The sequence below is a fragment of the Phalangium opilio genome, unplaced genomic scaffold (assembly GCF_054372755.1).
Source record: "Phalangium opilio isolate 3A_F unplaced genomic scaffold, DU_Popi_V2 ptg000118l_1, whole genome shotgun sequence".
NCBI classification, from domain to species: domain Eukaryota; kingdom Metazoa; phylum Arthropoda; class Arachnida; order Opiliones; family Phalangiidae; genus Phalangium; species Phalangium opilio.
The window spans coordinates 1,075,496-1,100,948 of NW_028324211.1; the positions used below are offsets into that span (position 1 = coordinate 1,075,496).

Consider the following 25,453-nt stretch of genomic DNA (forward strand, 5'->3'; position numbering starts at 1 on the left):
GGATCTGCTCGGGTTCTAACAATTGAGTTCCTAGTATCGTTTCTTAATAAAACAACTTAGAAAACTGACCTCCGATATCGGGAATTGAACCCGGGCCTTTTGGGTGAAAGCCAGATATCCTAGCCACTAGACCATATCGGATCTGCTTGAGTTTTCACCATTGAGCTTCTTCTATCGTTTAATAATAAAGATTTTAGAAAACTGACCTCAGATACCGGGAATTGAACCCGGGCCTTCTGGGTTAAGCCAGATATCCTGGCCACTAGACTATATCGGATCTGCTTGAGTTTTCACCATTGAGTTTCTTCTATCGTTTCATAATAAAGATTTTAGAAAACTGACCTCCGATACCGGAAATTGTACCCGAGCCTTCTGGGTGAAGGCCAGATATCCTAGCCAATAGACCATATCGGATCAATTTGGTTTCTCACAATTGAGCTCATAGTATCGTTGACTTATGAAATTTTTAGAAAACTGACCTCCGATACCGGGAATTGAACCCGGGCCTTCTGGGTGAGAGCCAGATATCCTAGCCACTAGACCATATCGGATCTGCTTGAGTTTTCACCATTGAGCTTCTTCTATCGTTTCATAATAAAGATTTTAAAAAACTGACCTCAGATACCGGGAATTGAACCCGGGCCTTCTGGGTGAGAGCCAGATATCCTAGCCACTAGACCATATCGGATCTGCTTGAGTTTTCACCATTGAGCTTCTTCTATCGTTTCATAATAAAGATTTTGGAAAACTGACCTCCGATACCGGAAATTGTACCCGGGCCTTCTGGGTGAAGGCCAGATATCCTAGCCACTAGAGCATATCGGATCTGCTCGGGTTCTAACAATTGAGTTCCTAGTATCGTTTCTTAATAAAACAATTTAGAAAACTGACCTCCGATATCGGGAATTGAACCCGGGCCTTTTGGGTGAAAGCCAGATATCCTAGCCACTAGACCATATCGGATCTGCTTGAGTTTTCACCATTGAGCTTCTTCTATCGTTTAATAATAAAGATTTTAGAAAACTGACCTCAGATACCGGGAATTGAACCCGGGCCATCTGGGTTAAGCCAGATATCCTGGCCACTTGACTATATCGGATCTGCTTGAGTTTTCACCATTGAGTTTCTTCTATCGTTTCATAATAAAGATTTTAGAAAACTGACCTCCGATACCGGAAATTGTACCCGGGCCTTCTGGGTGAAGGCCAGATATCCTAGCCAATAGACCATATCGGATCAATTTGGTTTCTCACAATTGAGCTCATAGTATCGTTGACTAATAAAATTTTTAGAAAACTGACCTCCGATACCGGGAATTGAACCCGGGCCTTCTGGGTGAGAGCCAGATATCCTAGCCACTAGACCATATCGGATCTGCTTGAGTTTTCACCATTGAGCTTCTTCTATCGTTTCATAATAAAGATTTTAGAAAACTGACCTCCGATACCGGAAATTGTACCCGGGCCTTCTGGGTGAAGGCCAGATATCCTAGCCAATAGACCATATCGGATCTATTTGGTTTCTCACAATTGAGCTCATAGTATCGTTGACTAATAAAGTTTTTAGAAAACTGACCTCCGATACCGGGAATTGAACCCGGGCCTTCTGGGTGAGAGCCAGATATCCTAGCCACTAGACCATATCGGATCTACTCGGGTTCTAACAATTGAGTTTTTTAGTATCGTTTCTTAATAAAGAATTTAGAAAATTGACCTCCGATACCGGGAACTGAACCCGGGCCTTCTGGGTGAAAGCCAGCTTGCCTATCCACTAGACCATATCGGATCTGCTTGGGTTTCCACTATTGAGCTTCTTGTATCGTTTCATAATAAAGATTTTAGAAAACTGACCTCAGATACCGGGAATTGAACCCGGGCCTTCTGGGTGAAAGCCAGATATCCTAGCCACTAGACCATATCGGATCTGCTTGAGTTTCACCATTGAGCTTCTTCTATCGTTTCATAATAAAGATTTTAGAAAACTGACCTCAGATACCGGGAATTGAACCCGGGCCTTCTGGGTGAAAGCCAGATATCCTGGCCACTAGACTATATCGGATCTGCTTGAGTTTTCACCATTGAGTTTCTTCTATGGTTTCATAATAAAGATTTTAGAAAACTGACCTCCGATACCGGAAATTGTACCCGGGCCTTCTGGGTGAAGGCCAGATATCCTAGCCAATAGACCATATCGGATCTATTTGGTTTTTCACAATTGAGCTCATAGTATCGTTGACTAATAAAGTTTTTAGAAAACTGACCTCCGATACCGGGAATTGAACCCGGCCCTTCTGGGTGAGAGCCAGATATCCTAGCCACTAGACCATATCGGATCTGCTTGAGTTTTCACCATTGAGCTTCTTCTATCGTTTCATAATAAAGATTTTAGAAAACTGACCTCCGATACCGGAAATTGTACCCGGGCCTTCTGGGTGAAGGCCAGATATCCTAGCCAATAGACCATATCGGATCTATTTGGTTTTTCACAATTGAGCTCATAGTATCGTTGACTAATAAAGTTTTTAGAAAACTGACCTCCGATACCGGGAATTGAACCCGGGCCTTCTGGGTGAGAGCCAGATATCCTAGCCACTAGACCATATCGGATCTGCTTGAGTTTTCACCATTGAGCTTCTTCTATCGTTTCATAATAAAGATTTTAAAAAACTGACCTCAGATACCGGGAATTGAACCCGGGCCTTCTGGGTGAGAGCCAGATATCCTAGCCACTAGACCATATCGGATCTGCTTGAGTTTTCACCATTGAGCTTCTTCTATCGTTTCATAATAAAGATTTTGGAAAACTGACCTCCGATACCGGAAATTGTACCCGGGCCTTCTGGGTGAAAGCCAGATATCCTAGCCACTAGAGCATATCGGATCTGCTCGGGTTCTAACAATTGAGTTCCTAGTATCGTTTCTTAATAAAACAATTTAGAAAACTGACCTCCGATATCGGGAATTGAACCCGGGCCTTTTGTGTGAAAGCCAGATATCCTAGCCACTAGACCATATCGGATCTGCTTGAGTTTTCACCATTGAGCTTCTTCTATCGTTTAATAATAAAGATTTTAGAAAACTGACCTCAGATACCGGGAATTGAACCCGGGCCTTCTGGGTTAAGCCAGATATCCTGGCCACTAGACTATATCGGATCTGCTTGAGTTTTCACCATTGAGTTTCTTCTATCGTTTCATAATAAAGATTTTAGAAAACTGACCTCCGATACCGGAAATTGTACCCGGGCCTTGTGGGTGAAGGCCAGATATCCTAGCCAATAGACCATATCGGATCAATTTGGTTTCTCACAATTGAGCTCATAGTATCGTTGACTAATAAAATTTTTAGAAAACTGACCTCCGATACCGGGAATTGAACCCGGGCCTTCTGGGTGAGAGCCAGATATCCTAGCCACTAGACCATATCGGATCTGCTTGAGTTTTCACCATTGAGCTTCTTCTATCGTTTCATAATAAAGATTTTAGAAAACTGACCTCCGATACCGGAAATTGTACCCGGGCCTTCTGGGTGAAGGCCAGATATCCTAGCCAATAGACCATATCGGATCTATTTGGTTTCTCACAATTGAGCTCATAGTATCGTTGACTAATAAAGTTTTTAGAAAACTGACCTCCGATACCGGGAATTGAACCCGGGCCTTCTGGGTGAGAGCCAGATATCCTAGCCACTAGACCATATCGGATCTGCTTGAGTTTCACCATTGAGCTTCTTCTATCGTTTCATAATAAAGATTTTAGAAAACTGACCTCAGATACCGGGAATTGAACCCGGGCCTTCTGGGTGAAAGCCAGATATCCTAGCCACTAGACCATATCGGATCTGCTTGAGTTTTCACCATTGAGTTTCTTCTATGGTTTCATAATAAAGATTTTAGAAAACTGACCTCCGATACCGGAAATTGTACCCGGGCCTTCTGGGTGAAGGCCAGATATCCTAGCCAATAGACCATATCGGATCTATTTGGTTTTTCACAATTGAGCTCATAGTATCGTTGACTAATAAAGTTTTTAGAAAACTGACCTCCGATACCGGGAATTGAACCCAGGCCTTCTGGGTGAGAGCCAGATATCCTAGCCACTAGACCATATCGGATCTGCTTGAGTTTTCACCATTGAGCTTCTTCTATCGTTTCATAATAAAGATTTTAGAAAACTGACCTCCGAAACCGGAAATTGTACCCGGGCCTTCTGGGTGAAGGCCAGATATCCTAGCCAATAGACCATATCGGATCAATTTGGTTTCTCACAATTGAGCTCATAGTATCGTTGACTAATAAAATTTTTAGAAAACTGACCTCCGATACCGGGAATTGAACCCGGGCCTTCTGGGTGAGAGCCAGATATCCTAGCCACTAGACCATATCGGATCTGCTTGAGTTTTCACCATTGAGCTTCTTCTATCGTTTCATAATAAAGATTTTAGAAAACTGACCTCCGATACCGGAAATTGTACCCGGGCCTTCTGGGTGAAGGCCAGATATCCTAGCCAATAGACCATATCGGATCTATTTGGTTTCTCACAATTGAGCTCATAGTATCGTTGACTAATAAAGTTTTTAGAAAACTGACCTCCGATACCGGGAATTGAACCCGGGCCTTCTGGGTGAGAGCCAGATATCCTAGCCACTAGACCATATCGGATCTACTCGGGTTCTAACAATTGAGTTCCTAGTATCGTTTCTTAATAAAGAATTTAGAAAATTGATCTCCGATACCGGGAACTGAACCCGGGCCTTCTGGGTGAAAGCCAGCTTGCCTATCCACTAGACCATATCGGATCTGCTTGGGTTTCCACTATTGAGCTTCTTGTATCGTTTCATAATAAAGATTTTAGAAAACTGACCTCAGATACCGGGAATTGAACCCGGGCCTTCTGGGTGAAAGCCAGATATCCTAGCCACTAGACCATATCGGATCTGCTTGAGTTTCACCATTGAGCTTCTTCTATCGTTTCATAATAAAGATTTTAGAAAACTGACCTCAGATACCGGGAATTGAACCCGGGCCTTCTGGGTGAGAGCCAGATATCCTAGCCACTAGACCATATCGGATCTGCTTGAGTTTTCACCATTGAGCTTCTTCTATCGTTTCATAATAAAGATTTTAGAAAACTGACCTCCGATACCGGAAATTGTACCCGGGCCTTCTGGGTGAAGGCCAGATATCCTAGCCAATAGACCATATCGGATCAATTTGGTTTCTCACAATTGAGCTCATAGTATCGTTGACTAATAAAGTTTTTAGAAAACTGACCTCCGATACCGGGAATTGAACCCGGGCCTTCTGGGTGAGAGCCAGATATCCTAGCCACTAGACCATATCGGATCTGCTTGAGTTTTCACCATTGAGCTTCTTCTATCGTTTCATAATAAAGATTTTAGAAAACTGACCTCCGATACCGGAAATTGTACCCGGGCTTTCTGGGTGAAGGCCAGATATCCTAGCCAATAGACCATATCGGATCAATTTGGTTTCTCACAATTGAGCTCATAGTATCGTTGACTAATAAAATTTTTAGAAAACTGACCTCCGATACCGGGAATTGAACCCGGGCCTTCTGGGTGAGAGCCAGATATCCTAGCCACTAGACTATATCGGATCTGCTTGAGTTTTCACCATTGAGCTTCTTCTATCGTTTCATAATAAAGATTTTAGAAAACTGACCTCCGATACCGGAAATTGTACCCGGGCCTTCTGGGTGAAGGCCAGATATCCTAGCCAATAGACCATATCGGATCTATTTGGTTTCTCACAATTGAGCTCATAGTATCGTTGACTAATAAAGTTTTTAGAAAACCGACCTCCGATACCGGGAATTGAACCCGGGCCTTCTGGGTGAGAGCCAGATATCCTAGCCACTAGACCATATCGGATCTACTCGGGTTCTAACAATTGAGTTCCTAGTATCGTTTCTTAATAAAGAATTTAGAAAATTGACCTCCGATACCGGGAACTGAACCCGGGCCTTCTGGGTGAAAGCCAGCTTGCCTATCCACTAGACCATATCGGATCTGACGGGGTTTCCACTATTGAGCTTCTTGTATCGTTTCATAATAAAGATTTTAGAAAACTGACCTCAGATACCGGGAATTGAACCCGGGCCTTCTGGGTGAAAGCCAGATATCCTGGCCACTAGACCATATCGGATCTGCTTGAGTTTCACCATTGAGCTTCTTCTATCGTTTCATAATAAAGATTTTAGAAAACTGACCTCAGATACCGGGAATTGAACCCGGGCCTTCTGGGTGAAAGCCAGATATCCTGGCCACTAGACTATATCGGATCTGCTTGAGTTTTCACCATTGAGTTTCTTCTATCGTTTCATAATAAAGATTTTAGAAAACTGACCTCCGATACCGGAAATTGTACCCGGGCCTTCTGGGTGAAGGCCAGATATCCTAGCCAATAGACCATATCGGATCTATTTGGTTTTTCACAATTGAGCTCATAGTATCGTTGACTAATAAAGTTTTTAGAAAACTGACCTCCGATACCGGGAATTGAACCCGGGCCTTCTGGGTGAGAGCCAGATATCCTAACCACTAGACCATATCGGATCTGCTTGAGTTTTCACCATTGAGCTTCTTCTATCGTTTCATAATAAAGATTTTAGAAAACTGACCTCCGATACCGGAAATTGTACCCGGGCCTTCTGGGTGAAGGCCAGATATCCTAGCCAATAGACCATATCGGATCAATTTGGTTTCTCACAATTGAGCTCATAGTATCGTTGACTAATAAAATTTTTAGAAAACTGACCTCCGATACCGGGAATTGAACCCGGGCCTTCTGGGTGAGAGCCAGATATCCTAGCCACTAGACCATATCGGATCTGCTTGAGTTTTCACCATTGAGCTTCTTCTATCGTTTCATAATAAAGATTTTAGAAAACTGACCTCCGATACCGGAAATTGTACCCGGGCCTTCTGGGTGAAGGCCAGATATCCTAGCCAATAGACCATATCGGATCTATTTGGTTTCTCACAATTGAGCTCATAGTATCGTTGACTAATAAAGTTTTTAGAAAACTGACCTCCGCTACCGGAAATTGAACCCGGGCCTTCTGGGTGAGAGCCAGATATCCTAGCCACTAGACCATATCGGATCTACTCGGGTTCTAAAAATTGAGTTCCTAGCATCGTTTCTTAATAAAGAATTTAGAAAATTGACCTCCGATACCGGGAACTGAACCCGGGCCTTCTGGGTGAAAGCCAGCTTGCCTATCCACTAGACCATATCGGATCTGACGGGGTTTCCACTATTGAGCTTCTTGTATCGTTTCATAATAAAGATTTTAGAAAACTGACCTCAGATACCGGGAATTGAACCCGGGCCTTCTGGGTGAAAGCCAGATATCCTAGCCACTACACCATATCGGATCTGCTTGAGTTTCACCATTGAGCTTCTTCTATCGTTTCATAATAAAGATTTTAGAAAACTGACCTCAGATACCGGGAATTGAACCCGGGCCTTCTGGGTGAAAGCCAGATATCCTGGCCACTAGACTATATCGGATCTGCTTGAGTTTTCACCATTGAGTTTCTTCTATCGTTTCATAATAAAGATTTTAGAAAACTGACCTCCGATACCGGAAATTGTACCCGGGCCTTCTGGGTGAAGGCCAGATATCCTAGCCAATAGACCATATCGGATCTATTTGGTTTTTCACAATTGAGCTCATAGTATCGTTGACTAATAAAGTTTTTAGAAAACTGACCTCCGATACCGGGAATTGAACCCGGGCCTTTTGGGTGAGAGCCAGATATCCTAGCCACTAGACCATATCGGATCTGCTTGAGTTTTCACCATTGAGCTTCTTCTATCGTTTCATAATAAAGATTTTAGAAAACTGACCTCCGATACCGGAAATTGTACCCGGGCCTTCTGGGTGAAGGCCAGATATCCTAGCCAATAGACCATATCGGATCTATTTGGTTTCTCACAATTGAGCTCATAGTATCGTTGACTAATAAAGTTTTTAGAAAACTGACCTCCGATACCGGGAATTGAACCCGGGCCTTCTGGGTGAGAGCCAGATATCCTAGCCACTAGACCATATCGGATCTGCTTGAGTTTTCACCATTGAGCTTCTTCTATCGTTTCATAATAAAGTTTTTAGAAAACTGACCTCCGATACCGGGAATTGAACCCGGGCCTTCTGGGTTAAGCCAGATATCCTAGCCACTAGACCATATCGGATCTACTCGGGTTCTAACAATTGAGTTCCTAGTATCGTTTCTTAATAAAAAAATTTAGAAAATTGACCTCCGATACCGGGAATTGAACCCAGGCCTACTGGGTGAACGCCAGATATCCTAGCCACTAGACCATATCGGATCTGCTTGAGTTTTCACCATTGAGCTTCTTCTATCGTTTCATAATAAAGATTTTAGAAAACTGACCTCCGATACCGGGAATTGATCCCGGGCCTTCTGGGTTAAGCCAGATATCCTAGCCACTAGACCATATCGGATCTACTCGGGTTCTAACAATTGAGTTCCTAGTATCGTTTCTTAATAAAAAAATTTAGAAAATCGACCTCCGATACCGGGAATTGAACCCAGGCCTACTGGGTGAAAGCCAGATATCCTAGCCACTAGACCATATCGGATCTGCTTGAGTTTTCACCATTGAGCTTCTTCTATCGTTTCATAATAAAGATTTTAGAAAACTGACCTCAGATACCGGGAATTGAACAAGTGCCTTCTGGGTGAAGCCAGATATCCTAGCCACTAAACCATATCGGATCTGCTTGAGTTTTAACGATTGAGTTCCTAGTATCGTTTCTTAATAAAGAATTTAGAAAATTGACCTCCGATACCGGGAACTGAACCCGGGCCTTCTGGGTGAAAACAAGCTTGCCTATCCACTAGACCATATCGGATCTACTCGGGTTTTCACCATTGAGCTTCTTCTATCGTTTCATAATAAAGATTTTAGAAAACTGACCTCAGATACCGGGAATTGAACCCGGGCCTTCTGGGTGAAAGCTAGATATCCTAGCCACTAGACCATATCGGATCTGCTTGAGTTTTCACTATTGAGCTTCTTCTATCGTTTCATAATAAAGATTTTAGAAAACTGACCTCCGATACCGGGAATTGAACCCGGGCCTTCTGGGTGAGAGCCAGATATCCTAGCCACTAGACCATATCGGATCTGCTTGAGTTTTCACCATTGAGCTTCTTCTATCGTTTCATAATAAAGATTTTAAAAAACTGACCTCAGATACCGGGAATTGAACCCGGGCCTTCTGGGTGAGAGCCAGATATCCTAGCCACTAGACCATATCGGATCTATTTGGTTTCTCACAATTGAGCTCATAGTATCGTTGACTAATAAAGTTTTTAGAAAACTGACCTCCGATACCGGGAATTGAACCCGGGCCTTCTGGGTGAGAGCCAGATATCCTAGCCACTAGACCATATCGGATCTGCTTGAGTTTTCACCATTGAGCTTCTTCTATCGTTTCATAATAAAGATTTTAAAAAACTGACCTCAGATACCGGGAATTGAACCCGGGCCTTCTGGGTGAGAGCCAGATATCCTAGCCACTAGACCATATCGGATCTATTTGGTTTCTCACAATTGAGCTCATAGTATCGTTGACTAATAAAGAATTTAGAAAATTGACCTCCGATACCGGGAACTGAACCCGGGCCTTCTGGGTGAAAGCCAGCTTGCCTATCCACTAGACCATATCGGATCTGCTTGAGTTTCACCATTGAGCTTCTTCTATCGTTTCATAATAAAGATTTTAGAAAACTGACCTCAGATACCGGGAATTGAACCCGGGCCTTCTGGGTGAGAGCCAGATATCCTAGCCACTAGACCATATCGGATCTGCTTGAGTTTTCACCATTGAGCTTCTTCTATCGTTTCATAATAAAGATTTTAAAAAACTGACCTCAGATACCGGGAATTGAACCCGGGCCTTCTGGGTGAGAGCCAGATATCCTAGCCACTAGACCATATCGGATCTATTTGGTTTCTCACAATTGAGCTCATAGTATCGTTGACTAATAAAGTTTTTAGAAAACTGACCTCCGATACCGGGAATTGAACCCGGGCCTTCTGGGTGAGAGCCAGATATCCTAGCCACTAGACCATATCGGATCTGCTTGAGTTTTCACCATTGAGCTTCTTCTATCGTTTCATAATAAAGATTTTAAAAAACTGACCTCAGATACCGGGAATTGAACCCGGGCCTTCTGGGTGAGAGCCAGATATCCTAGCCACTAGACCATATCGGATCTATTTGGTTTCTCACAATTGAGCTCATAGTATCGTTGACTAATAAAGAATTTAGAAAATTGACCTCCGATACCGGGAACTGAACCCGGGCCTTCTGGGTGAAAGCCAGCTTGCCTATCCACTAGACCATATCGGATCTGCTTGAGTTTCACCATTGAGCTTCTTCTATCGTTTCATAATAAAGATTTTAGAAAACTGACCTCAGATACCGGGAATTGAACCCGGGCCTTCTGGGTGAAAGCCAGATATCCTGGCCACTAGACTATATCGGATCTGCTTGAGTTTTCACCATTGAGTTTCTTCTATCGTTTCATAATAAAGATTTTAGAAAACTGACCTCCGATACCGGAAATTGTACCCGGGCCTTCTGGGTGAAGGCCAGATATCCTAGCCAATAGACCATATCGGATCTATTTGGTTTTTCACAATTGAGCTCATAGTATCGTTGACTAATAAAGTTTTTAGAAAACTGACCTCCGATACCGGGAATTGAACCCGGGCCTTCTGGGTGAGAGCCAGATATCCTAGCCACTAGACCATATCGGATCTGCTTGAGTTTTCACCATTGAGCTTCTTCTATCGTTTCATAATAAAGATTTTAGAAAACTGACCTCCGATACCGGAAATTGTACCCGGGCTTTCTGGGTGAAGGCCAGATATCCTAGCCAATAGACCATATCGGATCAATTTGGTTTCTCACAATTGAGCTCATAGTATCGTTGACTAATAAAATTTTTAGAAAACTGACCTCCGATACCGGGAATTGAACCCGGGCCTTCTGGGTGAGAGCCAGATATCCTAGCCACTAGACCATATCGGATCTGCTTGAGTTTTCACCATTGAGCTTCTTCTATCGTTTCATAATAAAGATTTTAGAAAACTGACCTCCGATACCGGAAATTGTACCCGGGCCTTCTGGGTGAAGGCCAGATATCCTAGCCAATAGACCATATCGGATCTATTTGGTTTCTCACAATTGAGCTCATAGTATCGTTGACTAATAAAGTTTTTAGAAAACTGACCTCCGATACCGGGAATTGAACCCGGGCCTTCTGGGTGAGAGCCAGATATCCTAGCCACTAGACCATATCGGATCTACTCGGGTTCTAACAATTGAGTTCCTAGTATCGTTTCTTAATAAAGAATTTAGAAAATTGACCTCCGATACCGGGAACTGAACCCGGGCCTTCTGGGTGAAAGCCAGCTTGCCTATCCACTAGACCATATCGGATCTGACGGGGTTTCCACTATTGAGCTTCTTGTATCGTTTCATAATAAAGATTTTAGAAAACTGACCTCAGATACCGGGAATTGAACCCGGGCCTTCTGGGTGAAAGCCAGATATCCTGGCCACTAGACCATATCGGATCTGCTTGAGTTTCACCATTGAGCTTCTTCTATCGTTTCATAATAAAGATTTTAGAAAACTGACCTCAGATACCGGGAATTGAACCCGGGCCTTCTGGGTGAAAGCCAGATATCCTGGCAACTAGACTATATCGGATCTGCTTGAGTTTTCACCATTCAGTTTCTTCTATCGTTTCATAATAAAGATTTTAGAAAACTGACCTCCGATACCGGAAATTGTACCCGGGCCTTCTGGGTGAAGGCCAGATATCCTAGCCAATAGACCATATCGGATCTATTTGGTTTTTCACAATTGAGCTCATAGTATCGTTGACTAATAAAGTTTTTAGAAAACTGACCTCCGATACCGGGAATTGAACCCGGGCCTTCTTGGTGAGAGCCAGATATCCTAACCACTAGACCATATCGGATCTGCTTGAGTTTTCACCATTGAGCTTCTTCTATCGTTTCATAATAAAGATTTTAGAAAACTGACCTCCGATACCGGAAATTGTACCCGGGCCTTCTGGGTGAAGGCCAGATATCCTAGCCAATAGACCATATCGGATCAATTTGGTTTCTCACAATTGAGCTCATAGTATCGTTGACTAATAAAATTTTTAGAAAACTGACCTCCGATACCGGGAATTGAACCCGGGCCTTCTGAGTGAGAGCCAGATATCCTAGCCACTAGACCATATCGGATCTGCTTGAGTTTTCACCATTGAGCTTCTTCTATCGTTTCATAATAAAGATTTTAGAAAACTGACCTCCGATACCGGAAATTGTACCCGGGCCTTCTGGGTGAAGGCCAGATATCCTAGCCAATAGACCATATCGGATCTATTTGGTTTCTCACAATTGAGCTCATAGTATCGTTGACTAATAAAGTTTTTAGAAAACTGACCTCCGCTACCGGAAATTGAACCCAGGCCTTCTGGGTGAGAGCCAGATATCCTAGCCACTAGACCATATCGGATCTACTCGGGTTCTAAAAATTGAGTTCCTAGCATCGTTTCTTAATAAAGAATTTAGAAAATTGACCTCCGATACCGGGAACTGAACCCGGGCCTTCTGGGTGAAAGCCAGCTTGCCTATCCACTAGACCATATCGGATCTGACGGGGTTTCCACTATTGAGCTTCTTGTATCGTTTCATAATAAAGATTTTAGAAAACTGACCTCAGATACCGGGAATTGAACCCGGGCCTTCTGGGTGAAAGCCAGATATCCTGGCAACTAGACTATATCGGATCTGCTTGAGTTTTCACCATTGAGTTTCTTCTATCGTTTCATAATAAAGATTTTAGAAAACTGACCTCCGATACCGGAAATTGTACCCGGGCCTTCTGGGTGAAGGCCAGATATCCTAGCCAATAGACCATATCGGATCTATTTGGTTTTTCACAATTGAGCTCATAGTATCGTTGACTAATAAAGTTTTTAGAAAACTGACCTCCGATACCGGGAATTGAACCCGGGCCTTCTGGGTGAGAGCCAGATATCCTAGCCACTAGACCATATCGGATTTGCTTGAGTTTTCACCATTGAGCTTCTTCTATCGTTTCATAATAAAGATTTTAGAAAACTGACCTCCGATACCGGAAATTGTACCCGGGCCTTCTGGGTGAAGGCCAGATATCCTAGCCAATAGACCATATCGGATCTATTTGGTTTCTCACAATTGAGCTCATAGTATCGTTGACTAATGAAGTTTTTAGAAAACTGACCTCCGATACCGGGAATTGAACCCGGGCCTTCTGGGTGAGAGCCAGATATCCTAGCCTCTAGACCATATCGGATCTGCTTGAGTTTTCACCATTGAGCTTCTTCTATCGTTTCATAATAAAGTTTTTAGAAAACTGACCTCCGATACCGGGAATTGAACCCGGGCCTTCTGGGTTAAGCCAGATATCCTAGCCACTAGACCATATCGGATCTACTCGGGTTCTAACAATTGAGTTCCTAGTATCGTTTCTTAATAAAAAAATTTAGAAAATTGACCTCCGATACCGGGAATTGAACCCAGGCCTACTGGGTGAAAGCCAGATATCCTAGCCACTAGACCATATCGGATCTGCTTGAGTTTTCACCATTGAGCTTCTTCTATCGTTTCATAATAAAGATTTTAGAAAACTGACCTCAGATACCGGGAATTGAACAAGTGCCTTCTGGGTGAAGCCAGATATCCTAGCCACTAAACCATATCGGATCTGCTTGAGTTTTAACGATAGAGTTCCTAGTATCGTTTCTTAATAAAGAATTTAGAAAACTGACCTCCTATACCGGGAACTGAACCCGGGCCTTCTGGGTGAAAGCCAGCTTGCCTATCCACTTGACCATATCGGATCTGCTTGGGTTTCCACTATTGAGCTTCTTGTATCGTTTCATAATAAAGATTTAAGAAAACTGACCTCAGATACCGGAAATTGAACCCGGGCCTTCTGGGTTAAGCCAGATATCCTAGCCGCAAGACCATATCGGATCTGCTCGGGTTTTCACCATTGAGCTTCTTCTATCGTTTCATAATAAAGATTTTAGAAAACTGACATCAGATTCCGGGAATTGAACCCGGGCCTTCTGGGTGAGAGCCAGATATCCTAGCCACTAGACCATATCGGATCCGTTTGGTTTGTCACAATTGAGCTCCTAGTATCGTTGATTAATAAATTTTTTAGAAATCTGACCTCCGATACCGGGAATTTAACCCGGGCCTTCTGGGTGAAGCCAGATATCCTAGCCACTAGACCATACAGGATCTGCTTGGGTTTTAACAATTGAGTTCCTAGTATCGTTTCTTAATAAAAAAATTTAGAAAACTGACCTCCGATACCGGGAATTGAACCTGGGCCTTCTGGGTGAAAGCCAGATATCCTAGCCACTAGACCATATCGGATCTGCTTGAGTTTTCACCATTGAGCTTCTTATATCGTTTCATAATAAAGATTTTAGAAAACTGACCTCAGATACCGGGAATTGAACAAGTGCCTTTTGGGTGAGAGCCAGATATCCTAGCCACTAGATCATATCGGATCTGCTTGGGTTTTAACAATTGAGTTCCTAGTATCGTTTCTTAATAAAAAAAATTGGAAATCTGACCTCCGATACCGGGAATTTAACCCGGGCCTTCTGGGTTAAGCCAGATATCCTGGCCACTAGACCATATCGGATCTACTCGGTTTCTAACAATTGAGTTCCTAGTATCGTTTCTTAATTAAAAAATTTAGAAAATTGACCTCCGATACCGGGAATTGAACCCGGGCCTTCTGGGTGAGAGCCAGATATCCTAGCCACTAGACCATATCGGATCTGCTTGAGTTTTCACCATTGAGCTTCTTCTATCGTTTCATAATAAAGATTTTAAAAAACTGACCTCAGATACCGGGAATTGAACAAGTGCCTTCTGGGTGAAGCCAGATATCCTAGCCACTAGACCATATCGGATCTACTCGGGTTCTAACAATTGAGTTCCTAGCATCGTTTCTTAATAAAGAATTTAGAAAATTGACCTCCGATACCGGGAACTGAACCCGGGCCTTCTGGGTGAAAGCCAGCTTGCCTATCCACTAGACCATATCGGATCTGACGGGGTTTCCACTATTGAGCTTCTTGTATCGTTTCATAATAAAGATTTTAGAAAACTGACCTCAGATACCGGGAATTGAACCCGGGCCTTCTGGGTGAAAGCCAGATATCCTAGCCACTAGACCATATCGGATGTGCATGAGTTTCACCATTGAGCTTCCTCTATCGTTTCATAATAAAGATTTTAGAAAACTGACCTCAGATACCGGGAATTGAACCCGGGCCTTCTGGGTGAAAGCCAGATATCCTGGCCAATAGACCATATCGGATCTATTTGGTTTTTCACAATTGAGCTCATAGTATCGTTGACTAATAAAGTTTTTAGAAAACTGACCTCCGATACCGGGAATTGAACCCGGGCCTTCTGGGTGAGAGCCAGATATCCTAGCCACTAGACCATATCGGATCTGCTTGAATTTTCACCATTGAGCTTCTTCTATCGTTTCATAATAAAGATTTTAGAAAACTGACCTCCGATACCGGAAATTGTACCCGGGCCTTCTGGGTGAAGGCCAGATATCCTAGCCAATAGACCATATCGGATCTATTTGGTTTCTCACAATTGAGCTCATAGTATCGTTGACTAATAAAGTTTTTAGAAAACTGACCTCCGATACCGGGAATTGAACCCGGGCCTTCTGGGTGAGAGCCAGATATCCTAGCCACTAGACCATATCGGATCTGCTTGAGTTTTCACCATTGAGCTTCTTCTATCGTTTCATAATAAAGTTTTTAGAAAACTGACCTCCGATACCGGGAATTGAACCCGGGCCTTCTGGGTTAAGCCAGATATCCTAGCCACTAGACCATATCGGATCTACTCGGGTTCTAACAATTGAGTTCCTAGTATCGTTTCTTAATAAAAAAATTTAGAAAATTGACCTCCGATACCGGGAATTGAACCCAGGCCTACTGGGTGAAAGCCAGATATCCTAGCCACTAGACCATATCGGATCTGCTTGAGTTTTCACCATTGAGCTTCTTATATCGTTTCATAATAAAGATTTTAGAAAACTGACCTCAGATACCGGGAATTGAACAAGTGCCTTTTGGGTGAGAGCCAGATATCCTAGCCACTAGATCATATCGGATCTGCTTGGGTTTTAACAATTGAGTTCCTAGTATCGTTTCTTAATAAAAAAAAATTGGAAATCTGACCTCCGATACCGGGAATTTAACCCGGGCCTTCTGGGTTAAGCCAGATATCCTAGCCACTAGACCATATCGGATCTACTCGGTTTCTAACAATTGAGTTCCTAGTATCGTTTCTTAATTAAAAAATTTAGAAAATTGACCTCCGATACCGGGAATTGAACCCAGGCCTTCTGGGTGAAAGCCAGATATCCTAGCCACTAGACCATATCGGATCTGCTTGAGGTTTCACCATTGAGCTTCTTCTATCGTTTCATAATAAAGATTTTAGAAAACTGACCTCAGATACCGGGAATTGAACAAGTGCCTTCTCGGTGAAGCCAGATATCCTAGCCACTAGACCATATCGGATCTGCTTGAGTTTTAACGATTGAGTTCCTAGTATCGTTTCTTAATAAAGAATTTAGAAAATTGACCTCCGATACCGGGAACTTAACCCGGGCCTTCTGTGTGAAAGCCAGCTTGCCTATCCACTAGACCATATCGGATCTGCTTGGGTTTCCACTATTGAGCTTCTTGTATCGTTTCATAATAAAGATTTTAGAAAACTGAACTCAGATACCGGAAATTGAACCCGGGCCTTCTGGGTTAAGCCAGATATCCTAGCCCCTAGACTATATCGGACCTGCTTGAGTTTTCACCATTGAGCTTCTTCTATTGTTTCATAATAAAGATTTTAGAAAACTGACCTCAGATACCGGGAATTGAACAAGTGCCTTTTGGGTGAGAGCCAGATATCCTAGCCACTAGATCATATCGGATCTGCTTGGGTTTTAACAATTGAGTTCCTAGTATCGTTTCTTAATAAAGAATTTAGAAAATTGACCTCCGATACCGGGAACTTAACCCGGGCCTTCTGTGTGAAAGCCAGCTTGCCTATCCACTAGACCATATCGGATCTGCTTGGGTTTCCACTATTGAGCTTCTTGTATCGTTTCATAATAAAGATTTTAGAAAACTGACCTCAGATACTGGAAATCGAACCCGGGCCTTCTGGGTTAAGCCAGATATCCTAGCTCCTAGACCATATCGGATCTGCTCAGGTTTTCACCATTGAGCTTCTTCTATCGTTTCATAATAAAGATTTTAGAAAACTGACCTCCGATACCGGGAATTTAACCCGGGCCTTCTGGGTGAAGCCAGATATCCTAGCCACTAGACCATACAGGATCTGCTTGGGTTTTAACAATTGAGTTCCTAGTATCGTTTCTTAATAAAAAAATTTAGAAAACTGACCTCCGATACCGGGAATTGAACCTGGGCCTTCTGGGTGAAAGCCAGATATCCTAGCCACTAGACCATATCGGATCTGCTTGAGTTTTCACCATTGAGCTTCTTATATCGTTTCATAATAAAGATTTTAGAAAACTGACCTCAGATACCGGGAATTGAACAAGTGCCTTTTGGGTGAGAGCCAGATATCCTAGCCACTAGATCATATCGGATCTGCTTGGGTTTTAACAATTGAGTTCCTAGTATCGTTTCTTAATAAAAAAAAATTGGAAATCTGACCTCCGATACCGGGAATTTAACCCGGGCCTTCTGGGTTAAGCCAGATATCCTAGCCACTAGACCATATCGGATCTACTCGGTTTCTAACAATTGAGTTCCTAGTATCGTTTCTTAATTAAAAAATTTAGAAAATTGACCTCAGATACCGGGAATTGAACCCAGGCCTTCTGGGTGAAAGCCAGATATCCTAGCCACTAGACCATATTCGATCTGCTTGAGTTTTCACCATTGAGCTTCTTCTATCGTTTCATAATAAAGATTTTAGAAAACTGACCTCAGATACCGGGAATTGAACAAGTGCCTTCTCGGTGAAGCCAGATATCCTAGCCACTAGACCATATCGGATCTGCTTGAGTTTTAACGATTGAGTTCCTAGTATCGTTTCTTAATAAAGAATTTAGAAAATTGACCTCCGATACTGGGAACTGAACCCGGGCCTTCTGTGTGAAAGCCAGCTTGCCTATCCACTAGACCATATCGGATCTGCTTGGGTTTCCACTATTGAGCTTCTTGTATCGTTTCATAATAAAGATTTTAGAAAACTGAACTCAGATACCGGAAATTGAACCCGGGCCTTCTGGGTTAAGCCAGATATCCTAGCCCCTAGACTATATCGGACCTGCTTGAGTTTTCACCATTGAGCTTCTTCTATCGTTTCATAATAAAGATTTTAGAAAACTGACCTCAGATGCCGGGAATTGAACAAGTGCCTTCTCGGTGAAGCCAGATATCCTAGCCACTAGACCATATCGGATCTGCTTGAGTTTTAACGATTGAGTTCCTAGTATCGTTTCTTAATAAAGAATTTAGAAAATTGACCTCCGATACCGGGAACTGAACCCGGGCCTTCTGTGTGAAAGCCAGCTTGCCTATCCACTAGACCATATCGGATCTGCTTGGGTTTCCACTATTGAGCTTCTTGTATCGTTTCATAATAAAGATTTTAGAAAACTGACCTCAGATACCGGAAATTTAACCTGGGCCTTCTGGGTTAAGCCAGATATCCTAGCCTCTAGACTATATCGGACCTGCTTGAGTTTTCACCATTGAGCTTCTTCTATCGTTTCATAATAAAGATTTTATAAAACTGACCTCAGATACCGGGAATTGAACAAGTGCCTTCTGGGTGAAGCCAGATATCCTAGCCACTAGACCATATCGGATCTGCTTGAGTTTTAACGATTGAGTTCCTAGTATCGTTACTTAATAAAGAATTTAGAAAATTGACCTCCGATACCGGGAACTTAACCCGGGCCTTCTGTGTGAAAGCCAGCTTGCCTATCCACTAGACCATATCGGACCTGCTTGGGTTTCCACTATTGAGCTTCTTGTATCGTTTCATAATAAAGATTTTAGAAAACTGACCTCAGATACTGGAAATCGAACCCGGGCCTTCTGGGTTAAGCCAGATATCCTAGCTCCTAGACCATATCGGATCTGCTCAGGTTTTCACCATTGAGCTTCTTCTATCGTTTCATAATAAAGATTTTAGAAAACTGACCTCAGATACCGGGAATTGAACCCGGGCCTTCTGGGTTAAAGCTAGATATCCTAGCCACTAGACCATATCGGATCTACTCGGTTTCTAACAATTGAGTTCCTAGTATCGTTTCTTAATTAAAAAATTTAGAAAATTGACCTCCGATACCGGGAATTGAACCCAGGCCTTCTGGGTGAAAGCCAGATATCCTAGCCACTAGACCATATCGGATCTCCTTGAGTTTTCACCATTGAGCTTCTTCTATCGTTTCATAATAAAGATTTTAGAAAACTGACCTCAGATACCGGGAATTGAACAAGTGCCTTCTCGGTGAAGCCAGATATCCTAGCCACTAGACCATATCGGATCTGCTTGAGTTTTAACGATTGAGTTCCTAGTATCGTTTCTTAATAAAGAATTTAGAAAATTGACCTCCGATACCGGGAACTGAACCCGGGCCTTCTGTGTGAAAGCAAGCTTGCCTATCCACTAGACCATATCGGATCTGCTTGAGTTTCCACTATTGAGCTTCTTGTATCGTTTCATAATAAAGATTTTAGAAAACTGACCTCAGATACCGGAAATTGAACCTGGGCCTTCTGGGTTAAGCCAGATATCCTAGCCTCTAGACTATATCGGACCTGCTTGAGTTTTCACCATTGAGCTTCTTCTATCGTTTCATAATAAAGATTTTATAAAACTGACCTCAGATACCGGGAATTGAACAAGTGCCTTCTGGGTGAAGCCAGATATCCTAGCCACTAGACCATATCGGATCTGCTTGAGTTTTAACGATTGAGTTCCTAGTATCGTTTCTTAATAAAGAATTTAGAAAATTGACCTCCGATACCGGGAACTTAACCCGGGCCTTCTGTGTGAAAGCCAGCTTGCCTATCCACTAGACCATATCGGATCTGCTTGGGTTTCCACTATTGAGCTTCTTGTATCGTTTCATAATAAAGATTTTAGAAAACTGACCTCAGATACTGGAAATCGAACCCGGGCCTTCTGGGTGAAAGCTAGATATCCTAGCCACTAGACCATATCGGACCTGCTTGAGTTTTCACCATTGAGCTTCTTCTATCGTTTCATAATAAAGATTTTAGAAAACTGACCTCAGATACCGGGAATTGAACCCGGGCCTTCTGGGTGAGAGCCAGGTATCCTAGCCACTAGACCATATCGGTTCCGTTTGATTTGCACAATTGAGCTCCTAGTATCGTTGATTAATAATTTTTTTAGAAATCTGACCTCCGATACCGGGAATTTAACCCGGGCCTTCTGGGTTAAGCCAGATATCCTAGCCACTAGACCATATCGGATCTACTCGGGTTCTAACAATTGAGTTCCTAGTATCGTTTCTTAATAAAAAATTTAGAAAATTGACCTCCGATACCGGGAGTTGAACCCAGGCCTTCTGGGTGAAAGACAGATATCCTAGCCACTAGACCATATCGGATCTGCTTGAGTTTTCACCATTGAGCTTCTTCTATCGTTTCATAATAAAGATTTTAGAAAACTGACCTCAGATTCCGGGAATTGAACAAGTGCCTTCTGGGTGAAGCCAGATATCCTAGCCACTAGACCATATCGGATCTGCTTGAGTTTTATCGATTGAGTTCCTAGTATCGTTTCTTAATAAAGAATACAGAAAATTGACCTCCGATACCGGGAACTGAACCCGGGCCTTCTGGGTGCTCTAGGGGCACCTGATAATAAAAATGGCGGCAAATTGAAGCCAAAAAACCATAAGACCGGTGTATAGGATATTGGGCCGCAAGCTTTGGATTGGAAAATCTACCTTTTTTTCTAAGAATATAAGGTCTATGCAAATTTTCAGCCTTCTGGGTAAAGTGGTTTGGGCTGCGCGTTGATCATTAATTACTGACAGTAAGTCAGTCAGGTTTTAAACTTAAATAGTCAGTCTATAACTTAAAATCAATATTCAAGTAAAGTTTTGTACCTTGAAGCACAAACTCAAATCAAAGGAAATTAATTGGTTCATTATATTAGGCTTGCAGAAGAAATTATAAAATTAAATTAAAAAAATTTATCAGCTATACTTTGCCAATGACTTTTGTCAGGAGCCTAAAGAAAATACCAAGTTATAAGACAGGGGGCCCTAAATTTTCAACCATAAATTACTTACTGGCATATAGATTTCGTGAAGATTTACCCAGATACTTTCGCAAGTTTCCTTAATAATTTTTCTAATTGTGCTGTGTCCAAGGCGATATTTAAAAAATAAGGATCGAATGCTTTCACCAGACGCTAAATATCTACAAATTTTCTATTCATTAAAAATCAAAGCATAAATTAAAACGTGCAAAAACATTTACCTCAGAGTAACGGAGAGCCTCTCTTCGGGGCTAACAGCCTCCCTAAATCGAGTATTTTTTTCATAATTGACATCTCAACCATAGAAAGCAATTTAGCAAAGTGGGCCTTGGTCATACGAAAATATAACCAGAAGTTTACATCACTTCCAAGCTGTAGGATGTGATAACTCCCTTTAAATTTTCTGCTTTCAATTAATGGCTGTACCCAATATTCATGACACCATCTTTTTTTAGTATATATTTGCCACAAATATAAAACCCACAACAACTGTCGATTTTTCAATGTCAACGCCATTTTAATACTTTTTTTGAGAAATTGAGATTGCAGACGACCGGGAGTCACGCAGTGACGATGACTGACTAAAATATTTTCCTCGGGCTTGGACCTTACAATTTCTTTTATTTTACATATCTTTGCCTAGATGGCGGTATAGTACCTATGTTATTGCTTTTGGCGGGTGTTTTAATTTTACTGATTGAAAATGCTACAATCCTCCCCTTGGGATTTTTATTTATTTATTAGATTTTAACTTAAGGTAACGCGAAAACAAAATAAAAGTCCAAATGGTTAAATGTTCAGGAATTGTAGAAATGTCACATTTCATCTATCAAGTAACGAGGGGGACGTCGATGTTCCCGCTGAGGATAGCGACGTTCTCGGATAGGTGGATCAAGATTTGATTCGGGAGGAATCTCTCGAGAAGGGTTGATAGGATCTGTGCTATCTGTTATAGGAACATCCCTTGGACGCATCTCTTGGCTGGGCAAGGTCGTGGTCGGTTGTGGCAGAGGCACGGGAGTGTCCTTGTTAGATTGACTCCAACGCTGAGCGGATACTCCTTTATACGACTTGTAGAAGCTTTGGTTACGCGTTATCGTGCGATGGTTATTAGTAGCTGTAATCATTGAACCTTTTATTTTCGTGACTACCATAATCCCTGGATCATATGTCGGATAAAGTTTGCCTTTCTTTCGGGTCTGGACTAATACTGAATCGCCTATTGAGAAAGGTGTCGCATGTATAATGAAACGTTTATCAACGTGGTATTTCATTTTCGCCTTAGCTGCGGCGTCGTTTTCTTGAATATTGTTGGGCGGTATTTCGATATGTTTTGGAGATTGAGGTAACTTGCATTGTAAATCACGACCAAACATCACCGTCGCTGGTGCAAAGTTTGTTGACGAGTGTGGTGTTGCGCGGTAGTTTAGTTGAAATGTATTCAAGGTGTCTTGCCATTTAGATCGTTCGATTGAAGACGTTTGGAGCGATTTCTTCAAGGTTCTGTTCATTCTTTCGACTAGACCATTAGCTTGTGGCCAGAGAGGAGTTACGCGACGATGTGTAAAACCCATTTCCTTCGCGAAATCCGAAAACTCATAGCCGTTAAAGGGGGGTCCGTTATCGGAGCGAACCGTGGTCGGAATACCGAATGTGCAGAAGAGGTATTATCCCATTGGACCGAATCCCATTCGACCGAAACCGCTTTTTGGTTTTTTATGAAGAATATATTTAAATTTCCAGCCCAATGGCGGGTTTCTGCTGAATGGGAATTTATTTGAAAGAATTAGTTAATTAAATTTCTGTGAGGATTTCGAATCACCGCAGCAGCATGGTAGAATATCAGGCTTTTAATTCAGAGGCTCGGGTTCAAACCCAGAGAAGGAAATTGTAAGTTAGGTTAGGTTAGGTTAGGCTAATAATGTTTTATAAATCATTTAACTATTCTACGCCTTTTCTAAAATATTTATGTTTAGCTTCATTGACTTCTCAAATAATATGCCTTTTCCAAAACATTACTGTTATGTTTGGTTAGGTTTGGTTTGGTTAAGTTAGGTTAGTAATATTTTATAAATCATTTAACAATGTTACGCCTTTTCCAAAATATTGATGTTTTATACCTTCATTGACTTCTCAAATAATATGCCTTTTTCAAAACTTTTCTGTTATGTTAGGTTAGGTTTGGGTTCGTTATGTTAGGTTAGTAATATTTTACAAATTATTTTACTATGGTACGCCTTTTCCGAAATGTTCATGTTTAGCTTCATTGACTTCTCAAATAATATGCCTTTTCCAAAACATTACTGTTATGTTAGGTTTGGTTAGGTTAGGTTAGGTTTGGTCAGGTTTGGTCAGGTTAGGTTTGGTTTGGTCAGGTTTGGTTGGTTTAGGTTAGGTTAGGTTTGGTTAGGTTTGGTTAGGTTTAGGTTTGGTAAGTTAGGTTAGGTTAGGTTAGGTTTGGTTTGGTTTGGTCAGGTTTGGTTTGGTTTGGTTTGGTCAGGTTTGGTTTGGTTTGGTTTGGTTTGGTTAGGTTAGGTTAGGTTTGGTTTGGTTTGGTCAGGTTTGGTTTGGTTTGGTCAGGTTTGGTTAGGTTAGGTTAGGTTAGGTTAGGTTTGGTTTGGTCAGGTTTGGTTTGGTTTGGTCAGGTTTGGTTAGGTTAGGTTAGGTTAGGTTAGGTTTGGTTTGGTCAGGTTTGTTTAGGTTAGGGTTAGGTTTAGGTTAGGTTTGGTTTGGGTTTAGGTTAGGTTTGGTTTGGTTTGGTTAGGTTAGGTTACTTCTATTATTCGAACCTTACAGGAGGGATTTCTACAATTATAGTAACTAGTTTTATCCTTTTTTTATTCAATTGAAACAAGTAACCATTATTAATGTAAAGAAAGCCGCCTTTATTAGCAATTCTCTCAGTTATCAATCACTCTTTAAGTTAAATTTTACATTTCAAACATCAGTATATATATACAACAAAAACTGTAGGGAAAAAAAAGCCTTAAATAAAGTGAAAACGTTTGCTTTTTAAATTTTGATATATATTTTCCCCAAACCGCACATTTGGGCTGTTTTCGGTTGAATGGGAAACGCGTTCGGTCGATTGGGATTCGGTCGAATGGGACACAAGCGCAGAAGAGACGGTGTAAGATGGGAATAACGTATCCTCCTGCTGTGGAGCGGACCAGTTCCACAAGGGGAAAACGCGAATAGTCATCCACCAAGACGAGAAGGTATTCGCCTGTAGGAAGTGGACCGGCAAAGTCAATTGATAGTGACTTCCACGGCGCTTCTGGTAAGGGCGAAGGATTGAGGGGTCCACGATTGCTTGGTAATGCGGTGGTTTGGCAAGCGAGACAGTCTTGGACCATCTTGTCCACCATTAGATCCATCCCAGGGAACTACACCTTTGCTCGTAACAATTGTTTGGTCTTCGAAATACCTTGGTGACCCTCATGTGCAAGGGTTACAGCAGCTTCCCGCAACGATGTCGGTAGGACGATGCGAGAGTTACGCATGAGGACCTCCTCGGCCATGTACAACTCATCTTTGATTGGTTCCATAGCTAGAAGTTCCTGAGCTACGCTATCATTACGATCGGATGTGCGAGATTTACGCCACGAGTCATAGGTCAAAAGCGTCTTGATTTTCTGAATGGCTGCATCCTCCCGTGAGGCTAGGACAACCTGATCGTACGTCATGGCGTGAAGTATGGCTTTGGTTAAGATGTGGAGGGCATACACATCAGCCAAGTGTGCATTCTGGTATGGTACCGCTTGGACGTCAGGGGAGCGCGAGAGAAAATCTGCAGGGTTGGTATCGCCGGCTTCGTAGCGGGTGACGTAGTCATACCGTTGTAAGCGTAAGCGCCAACGTTCGATTCGAGCCGGTGAATGCGGATTGGTAGAGTTGAAGACAAAAACCAACGGTTTGTGGTCAGTCACGATGGTAAAGGATTTGCCAAAAAGGTAGATATGAAACTTTTCGCAGGCCCAAACAATG

The 25,453-nt window shown here is 42.2% G+C and overlaps 1 long non-coding RNA gene and 48 other non-coding genes across 49 annotated transcripts; all 49 read right to left on the reverse strand.

Annotated features, from left to right (window-relative positions):
* Nucleotides 1–479: 479 nt before the first annotated feature.
* On the reverse strand, nucleotides 480–551 carry TRNAE-CUC (transfer RNA glutamic acid (anticodon CUC)). Its single transcript has one exon. It is a non-coding gene; the product is annotated as a tRNA-Glu (tRNA).
* A 65-nt stretch (nucleotides 552–616) lies between these two features.
* Nucleotides 617–688, reverse strand: TRNAE-CUC (transfer RNA glutamic acid (anticodon CUC)). Its single transcript has one exon. It is a non-coding gene; the product is annotated as a tRNA-Glu (tRNA).
* A 613-nt stretch (nucleotides 689–1,301) lies between these two features.
* TRNAE-CUC (transfer RNA glutamic acid (anticodon CUC)) lies at nucleotides 1,302–1,373 on the reverse strand. Its single transcript has one exon. It is a non-coding gene; the product is annotated as a tRNA-Glu (tRNA).
* Nucleotides 1,374–1,575: 202 nt separating this feature from the next.
* On the reverse strand, nucleotides 1,576–1,647 carry TRNAE-CUC (transfer RNA glutamic acid (anticodon CUC)). The gene has a single exon. It is a non-coding gene; the product is annotated as a tRNA-Glu (tRNA).
* A 203-nt stretch (nucleotides 1,648–1,850) lies between these two features.
* Nucleotides 1,851–1,922, reverse strand: TRNAE-UUC (transfer RNA glutamic acid (anticodon UUC)). Its single transcript has one exon. It is a non-coding gene; the product is annotated as a tRNA-Glu (tRNA).
* Nucleotides 1,923–2,260: 338 nt separating this feature from the next.
* Nucleotides 2,261–2,332, reverse strand: TRNAE-CUC (transfer RNA glutamic acid (anticodon CUC)). The gene has a single exon. It is a non-coding gene; the product is annotated as a tRNA-Glu (tRNA).
* A 202-nt stretch (nucleotides 2,333–2,534) lies between these two features.
* TRNAE-CUC (transfer RNA glutamic acid (anticodon CUC)) lies at nucleotides 2,535–2,606 on the reverse strand. Its single transcript has one exon. It is a non-coding gene; the product is annotated as a tRNA-Glu (tRNA).
* A 65-nt stretch (nucleotides 2,607–2,671) lies between these two features.
* TRNAE-CUC (transfer RNA glutamic acid (anticodon CUC)) lies at nucleotides 2,672–2,743 on the reverse strand. Its single transcript has one exon. It is a non-coding gene; the product is annotated as a tRNA-Glu (tRNA).
* Nucleotides 2,744–3,356: 613 nt separating this feature from the next.
* Nucleotides 3,357–3,428, reverse strand: TRNAE-CUC (transfer RNA glutamic acid (anticodon CUC)). Its single transcript has one exon. It is a non-coding gene; the product is annotated as a tRNA-Glu (tRNA).
* Nucleotides 3,429–3,630: 202 nt separating this feature from the next.
* Nucleotides 3,631–3,702, reverse strand: TRNAE-CUC (transfer RNA glutamic acid (anticodon CUC)). Its single transcript has one exon. It is a non-coding gene; the product is annotated as a tRNA-Glu (tRNA).
* A 64-nt stretch (nucleotides 3,703–3,766) lies between these two features.
* TRNAE-UUC (transfer RNA glutamic acid (anticodon UUC)) lies at nucleotides 3,767–3,838 on the reverse strand. The gene has a single exon. It is a non-coding gene; the product is annotated as a tRNA-Glu (tRNA).
* A 202-nt stretch (nucleotides 3,839–4,040) lies between these two features.
* Nucleotides 4,041–4,112, reverse strand: TRNAE-CUC (transfer RNA glutamic acid (anticodon CUC)). Its single transcript has one exon. It is a non-coding gene; the product is annotated as a tRNA-Glu (tRNA).
* Nucleotides 4,113–4,314: 202 nt separating this feature from the next.
* Nucleotides 4,315–4,386, reverse strand: TRNAE-CUC (transfer RNA glutamic acid (anticodon CUC)). The gene has a single exon. It is a non-coding gene; the product is annotated as a tRNA-Glu (tRNA).
* A 202-nt stretch (nucleotides 4,387–4,588) lies between these two features.
* Nucleotides 4,589–4,660, reverse strand: TRNAE-CUC (transfer RNA glutamic acid (anticodon CUC)). Its single transcript has one exon. It is a non-coding gene; the product is annotated as a tRNA-Glu (tRNA).
* A 202-nt stretch (nucleotides 4,661–4,862) lies between these two features.
* TRNAE-UUC (transfer RNA glutamic acid (anticodon UUC)) lies at nucleotides 4,863–4,934 on the reverse strand. Its single transcript has one exon. It is a non-coding gene; the product is annotated as a tRNA-Glu (tRNA).
* Nucleotides 4,935–4,998: 64 nt separating this feature from the next.
* Nucleotides 4,999–5,070, reverse strand: TRNAE-CUC (transfer RNA glutamic acid (anticodon CUC)). Its single transcript has one exon. It is a non-coding gene; the product is annotated as a tRNA-Glu (tRNA).
* A 202-nt stretch (nucleotides 5,071–5,272) lies between these two features.
* On the reverse strand, nucleotides 5,273–5,344 carry TRNAE-CUC (transfer RNA glutamic acid (anticodon CUC)). Its single transcript has one exon. It is a non-coding gene; the product is annotated as a tRNA-Glu (tRNA).
* Nucleotides 5,345–5,546: 202 nt separating this feature from the next.
* On the reverse strand, nucleotides 5,547–5,618 carry TRNAE-CUC (transfer RNA glutamic acid (anticodon CUC)). Its single transcript has one exon. It is a non-coding gene; the product is annotated as a tRNA-Glu (tRNA).
* Nucleotides 5,619–5,820: 202 nt separating this feature from the next.
* On the reverse strand, nucleotides 5,821–5,892 carry TRNAE-CUC (transfer RNA glutamic acid (anticodon CUC)). Its single transcript has one exon. It is a non-coding gene; the product is annotated as a tRNA-Glu (tRNA).
* Nucleotides 5,893–6,094: 202 nt separating this feature from the next.
* TRNAE-UUC (transfer RNA glutamic acid (anticodon UUC)) lies at nucleotides 6,095–6,166 on the reverse strand. Its single transcript has one exon. It is a non-coding gene; the product is annotated as a tRNA-Glu (tRNA).
* A 338-nt stretch (nucleotides 6,167–6,504) lies between these two features.
* On the reverse strand, nucleotides 6,505–6,576 carry TRNAE-CUC (transfer RNA glutamic acid (anticodon CUC)). The gene has a single exon. It is a non-coding gene; the product is annotated as a tRNA-Glu (tRNA).
* Nucleotides 6,577–6,778: 202 nt separating this feature from the next.
* TRNAE-CUC (transfer RNA glutamic acid (anticodon CUC)) lies at nucleotides 6,779–6,850 on the reverse strand. Its single transcript has one exon. It is a non-coding gene; the product is annotated as a tRNA-Glu (tRNA).
* Nucleotides 6,851–7,736: 886 nt separating this feature from the next.
* Nucleotides 7,737–7,808, reverse strand: TRNAE-CUC (transfer RNA glutamic acid (anticodon CUC)). The gene has a single exon. It is a non-coding gene; the product is annotated as a tRNA-Glu (tRNA).
* A 202-nt stretch (nucleotides 7,809–8,010) lies between these two features.
* On the reverse strand, nucleotides 8,011–8,082 carry TRNAE-CUC (transfer RNA glutamic acid (anticodon CUC)). Its single transcript has one exon. It is a non-coding gene; the product is annotated as a tRNA-Glu (tRNA).
* A 1,023-nt stretch (nucleotides 8,083–9,105) lies between these two features.
* TRNAE-CUC (transfer RNA glutamic acid (anticodon CUC)) lies at nucleotides 9,106–9,177 on the reverse strand. Its single transcript has one exon. It is a non-coding gene; the product is annotated as a tRNA-Glu (tRNA).
* Nucleotides 9,178–9,242: 65 nt separating this feature from the next.
* On the reverse strand, nucleotides 9,243–9,314 carry TRNAE-CUC (transfer RNA glutamic acid (anticodon CUC)). Its single transcript has one exon. It is a non-coding gene; the product is annotated as a tRNA-Glu (tRNA).
* A 65-nt stretch (nucleotides 9,315–9,379) lies between these two features.
* TRNAE-CUC (transfer RNA glutamic acid (anticodon CUC)) lies at nucleotides 9,380–9,451 on the reverse strand. Its single transcript has one exon. It is a non-coding gene; the product is annotated as a tRNA-Glu (tRNA).
* Nucleotides 9,452–9,516: 65 nt separating this feature from the next.
* Nucleotides 9,517–9,588, reverse strand: TRNAE-CUC (transfer RNA glutamic acid (anticodon CUC)). Its single transcript has one exon. It is a non-coding gene; the product is annotated as a tRNA-Glu (tRNA).
* A 201-nt stretch (nucleotides 9,589–9,789) lies between these two features.
* Nucleotides 9,790–9,861, reverse strand: TRNAE-CUC (transfer RNA glutamic acid (anticodon CUC)). Its single transcript has one exon. It is a non-coding gene; the product is annotated as a tRNA-Glu (tRNA).
* A 65-nt stretch (nucleotides 9,862–9,926) lies between these two features.
* TRNAE-CUC (transfer RNA glutamic acid (anticodon CUC)) lies at nucleotides 9,927–9,998 on the reverse strand. The gene has a single exon. It is a non-coding gene; the product is annotated as a tRNA-Glu (tRNA).
* Nucleotides 9,999–10,063: 65 nt separating this feature from the next.
* TRNAE-CUC (transfer RNA glutamic acid (anticodon CUC)) lies at nucleotides 10,064–10,135 on the reverse strand. Its single transcript has one exon. It is a non-coding gene; the product is annotated as a tRNA-Glu (tRNA).
* Nucleotides 10,136–10,200: 65 nt separating this feature from the next.
* Nucleotides 10,201–10,272, reverse strand: TRNAE-CUC (transfer RNA glutamic acid (anticodon CUC)). The gene has a single exon. It is a non-coding gene; the product is annotated as a tRNA-Glu (tRNA).
* Nucleotides 10,273–10,747: 475 nt separating this feature from the next.
* On the reverse strand, nucleotides 10,748–10,819 carry TRNAE-CUC (transfer RNA glutamic acid (anticodon CUC)). Its single transcript has one exon. It is a non-coding gene; the product is annotated as a tRNA-Glu (tRNA).
* Nucleotides 10,820–11,021: 202 nt separating this feature from the next.
* Nucleotides 11,022–11,093, reverse strand: TRNAE-CUC (transfer RNA glutamic acid (anticodon CUC)). The gene has a single exon. It is a non-coding gene; the product is annotated as a tRNA-Glu (tRNA).
* Nucleotides 11,094–11,295: 202 nt separating this feature from the next.
* TRNAE-CUC (transfer RNA glutamic acid (anticodon CUC)) lies at nucleotides 11,296–11,367 on the reverse strand. The gene has a single exon. It is a non-coding gene; the product is annotated as a tRNA-Glu (tRNA).
* Nucleotides 11,368–11,569: 202 nt separating this feature from the next.
* Nucleotides 11,570–11,641, reverse strand: TRNAE-UUC (transfer RNA glutamic acid (anticodon UUC)). The gene has a single exon. It is a non-coding gene; the product is annotated as a tRNA-Glu (tRNA).
* Nucleotides 11,642–11,979: 338 nt separating this feature from the next.
* TRNAE-CUC (transfer RNA glutamic acid (anticodon CUC)) lies at nucleotides 11,980–12,051 on the reverse strand. The gene has a single exon. It is a non-coding gene; the product is annotated as a tRNA-Glu (tRNA).
* Nucleotides 12,052–12,253: 202 nt separating this feature from the next.
* Nucleotides 12,254–12,325, reverse strand: TRNAE-CUC (transfer RNA glutamic acid (anticodon CUC)). The gene has a single exon. It is a non-coding gene; the product is annotated as a tRNA-Glu (tRNA).
* A 750-nt stretch (nucleotides 12,326–13,075) lies between these two features.
* On the reverse strand, nucleotides 13,076–13,147 carry TRNAE-CUC (transfer RNA glutamic acid (anticodon CUC)). The gene has a single exon. It is a non-coding gene; the product is annotated as a tRNA-Glu (tRNA).
* Nucleotides 13,148–13,349: 202 nt separating this feature from the next.
* TRNAE-CUC (transfer RNA glutamic acid (anticodon CUC)) lies at nucleotides 13,350–13,421 on the reverse strand. The gene has a single exon. It is a non-coding gene; the product is annotated as a tRNA-Glu (tRNA).
* Nucleotides 13,422–14,443: 1,022 nt separating this feature from the next.
* On the reverse strand, nucleotides 14,444–14,515 carry TRNAE-UUC (transfer RNA glutamic acid (anticodon UUC)). The gene has a single exon. It is a non-coding gene; the product is annotated as a tRNA-Glu (tRNA).
* Nucleotides 14,516–14,855: 340 nt separating this feature from the next.
* Nucleotides 14,856–14,927, reverse strand: TRNAE-CUC (transfer RNA glutamic acid (anticodon CUC)). The gene has a single exon. It is a non-coding gene; the product is annotated as a tRNA-Glu (tRNA).
* Nucleotides 14,928–15,265: 338 nt separating this feature from the next.
* TRNAE-UUC (transfer RNA glutamic acid (anticodon UUC)) lies at nucleotides 15,266–15,337 on the reverse strand. The gene has a single exon. It is a non-coding gene; the product is annotated as a tRNA-Glu (tRNA).
* Nucleotides 15,338–15,538: 201 nt separating this feature from the next.
* Nucleotides 15,539–15,610, reverse strand: TRNAE-CUC (transfer RNA glutamic acid (anticodon CUC)). Its single transcript has one exon. It is a non-coding gene; the product is annotated as a tRNA-Glu (tRNA).
* Nucleotides 15,611–15,812: 202 nt separating this feature from the next.
* TRNAE-CUC (transfer RNA glutamic acid (anticodon CUC)) lies at nucleotides 15,813–15,884 on the reverse strand. The gene has a single exon. It is a non-coding gene; the product is annotated as a tRNA-Glu (tRNA).
* Nucleotides 15,885–16,499: 615 nt separating this feature from the next.
* Nucleotides 16,500–16,571, reverse strand: TRNAE-UUC (transfer RNA glutamic acid (anticodon UUC)). Its single transcript has one exon. It is a non-coding gene; the product is annotated as a tRNA-Glu (tRNA).
* Nucleotides 16,572–17,592: 1,021 nt separating this feature from the next.
* On the reverse strand, nucleotides 17,593–17,664 carry TRNAE-UUC (transfer RNA glutamic acid (anticodon UUC)). The gene has a single exon. It is a non-coding gene; the product is annotated as a tRNA-Glu (tRNA).
* Nucleotides 17,665–19,507: 1,843 nt separating this feature from the next.
* On the reverse strand, nucleotides 19,508–19,579 carry TRNAE-UUC (transfer RNA glutamic acid (anticodon UUC)). The gene has a single exon. It is a non-coding gene; the product is annotated as a tRNA-Glu (tRNA).
* Nucleotides 19,580–21,392: 1,813 nt separating this feature from the next.
* LOC149623016 (uncharacterized) lies at nucleotides 21,393–21,838 on the reverse strand. The gene is made up of 3 exons (XR_016374953.1): nucleotides 21,688–21,838; nucleotides 21,498–21,627; nucleotides 21,393–21,436 (listed from the first exon to the last, which is right to left on the reverse strand). It is a non-coding gene; the product is annotated as an uncharacterized LOC149623016 (long non-coding RNA).
* Between the last annotated feature and the right edge of the window lie 3,615 nt (nucleotides 21,839–25,453).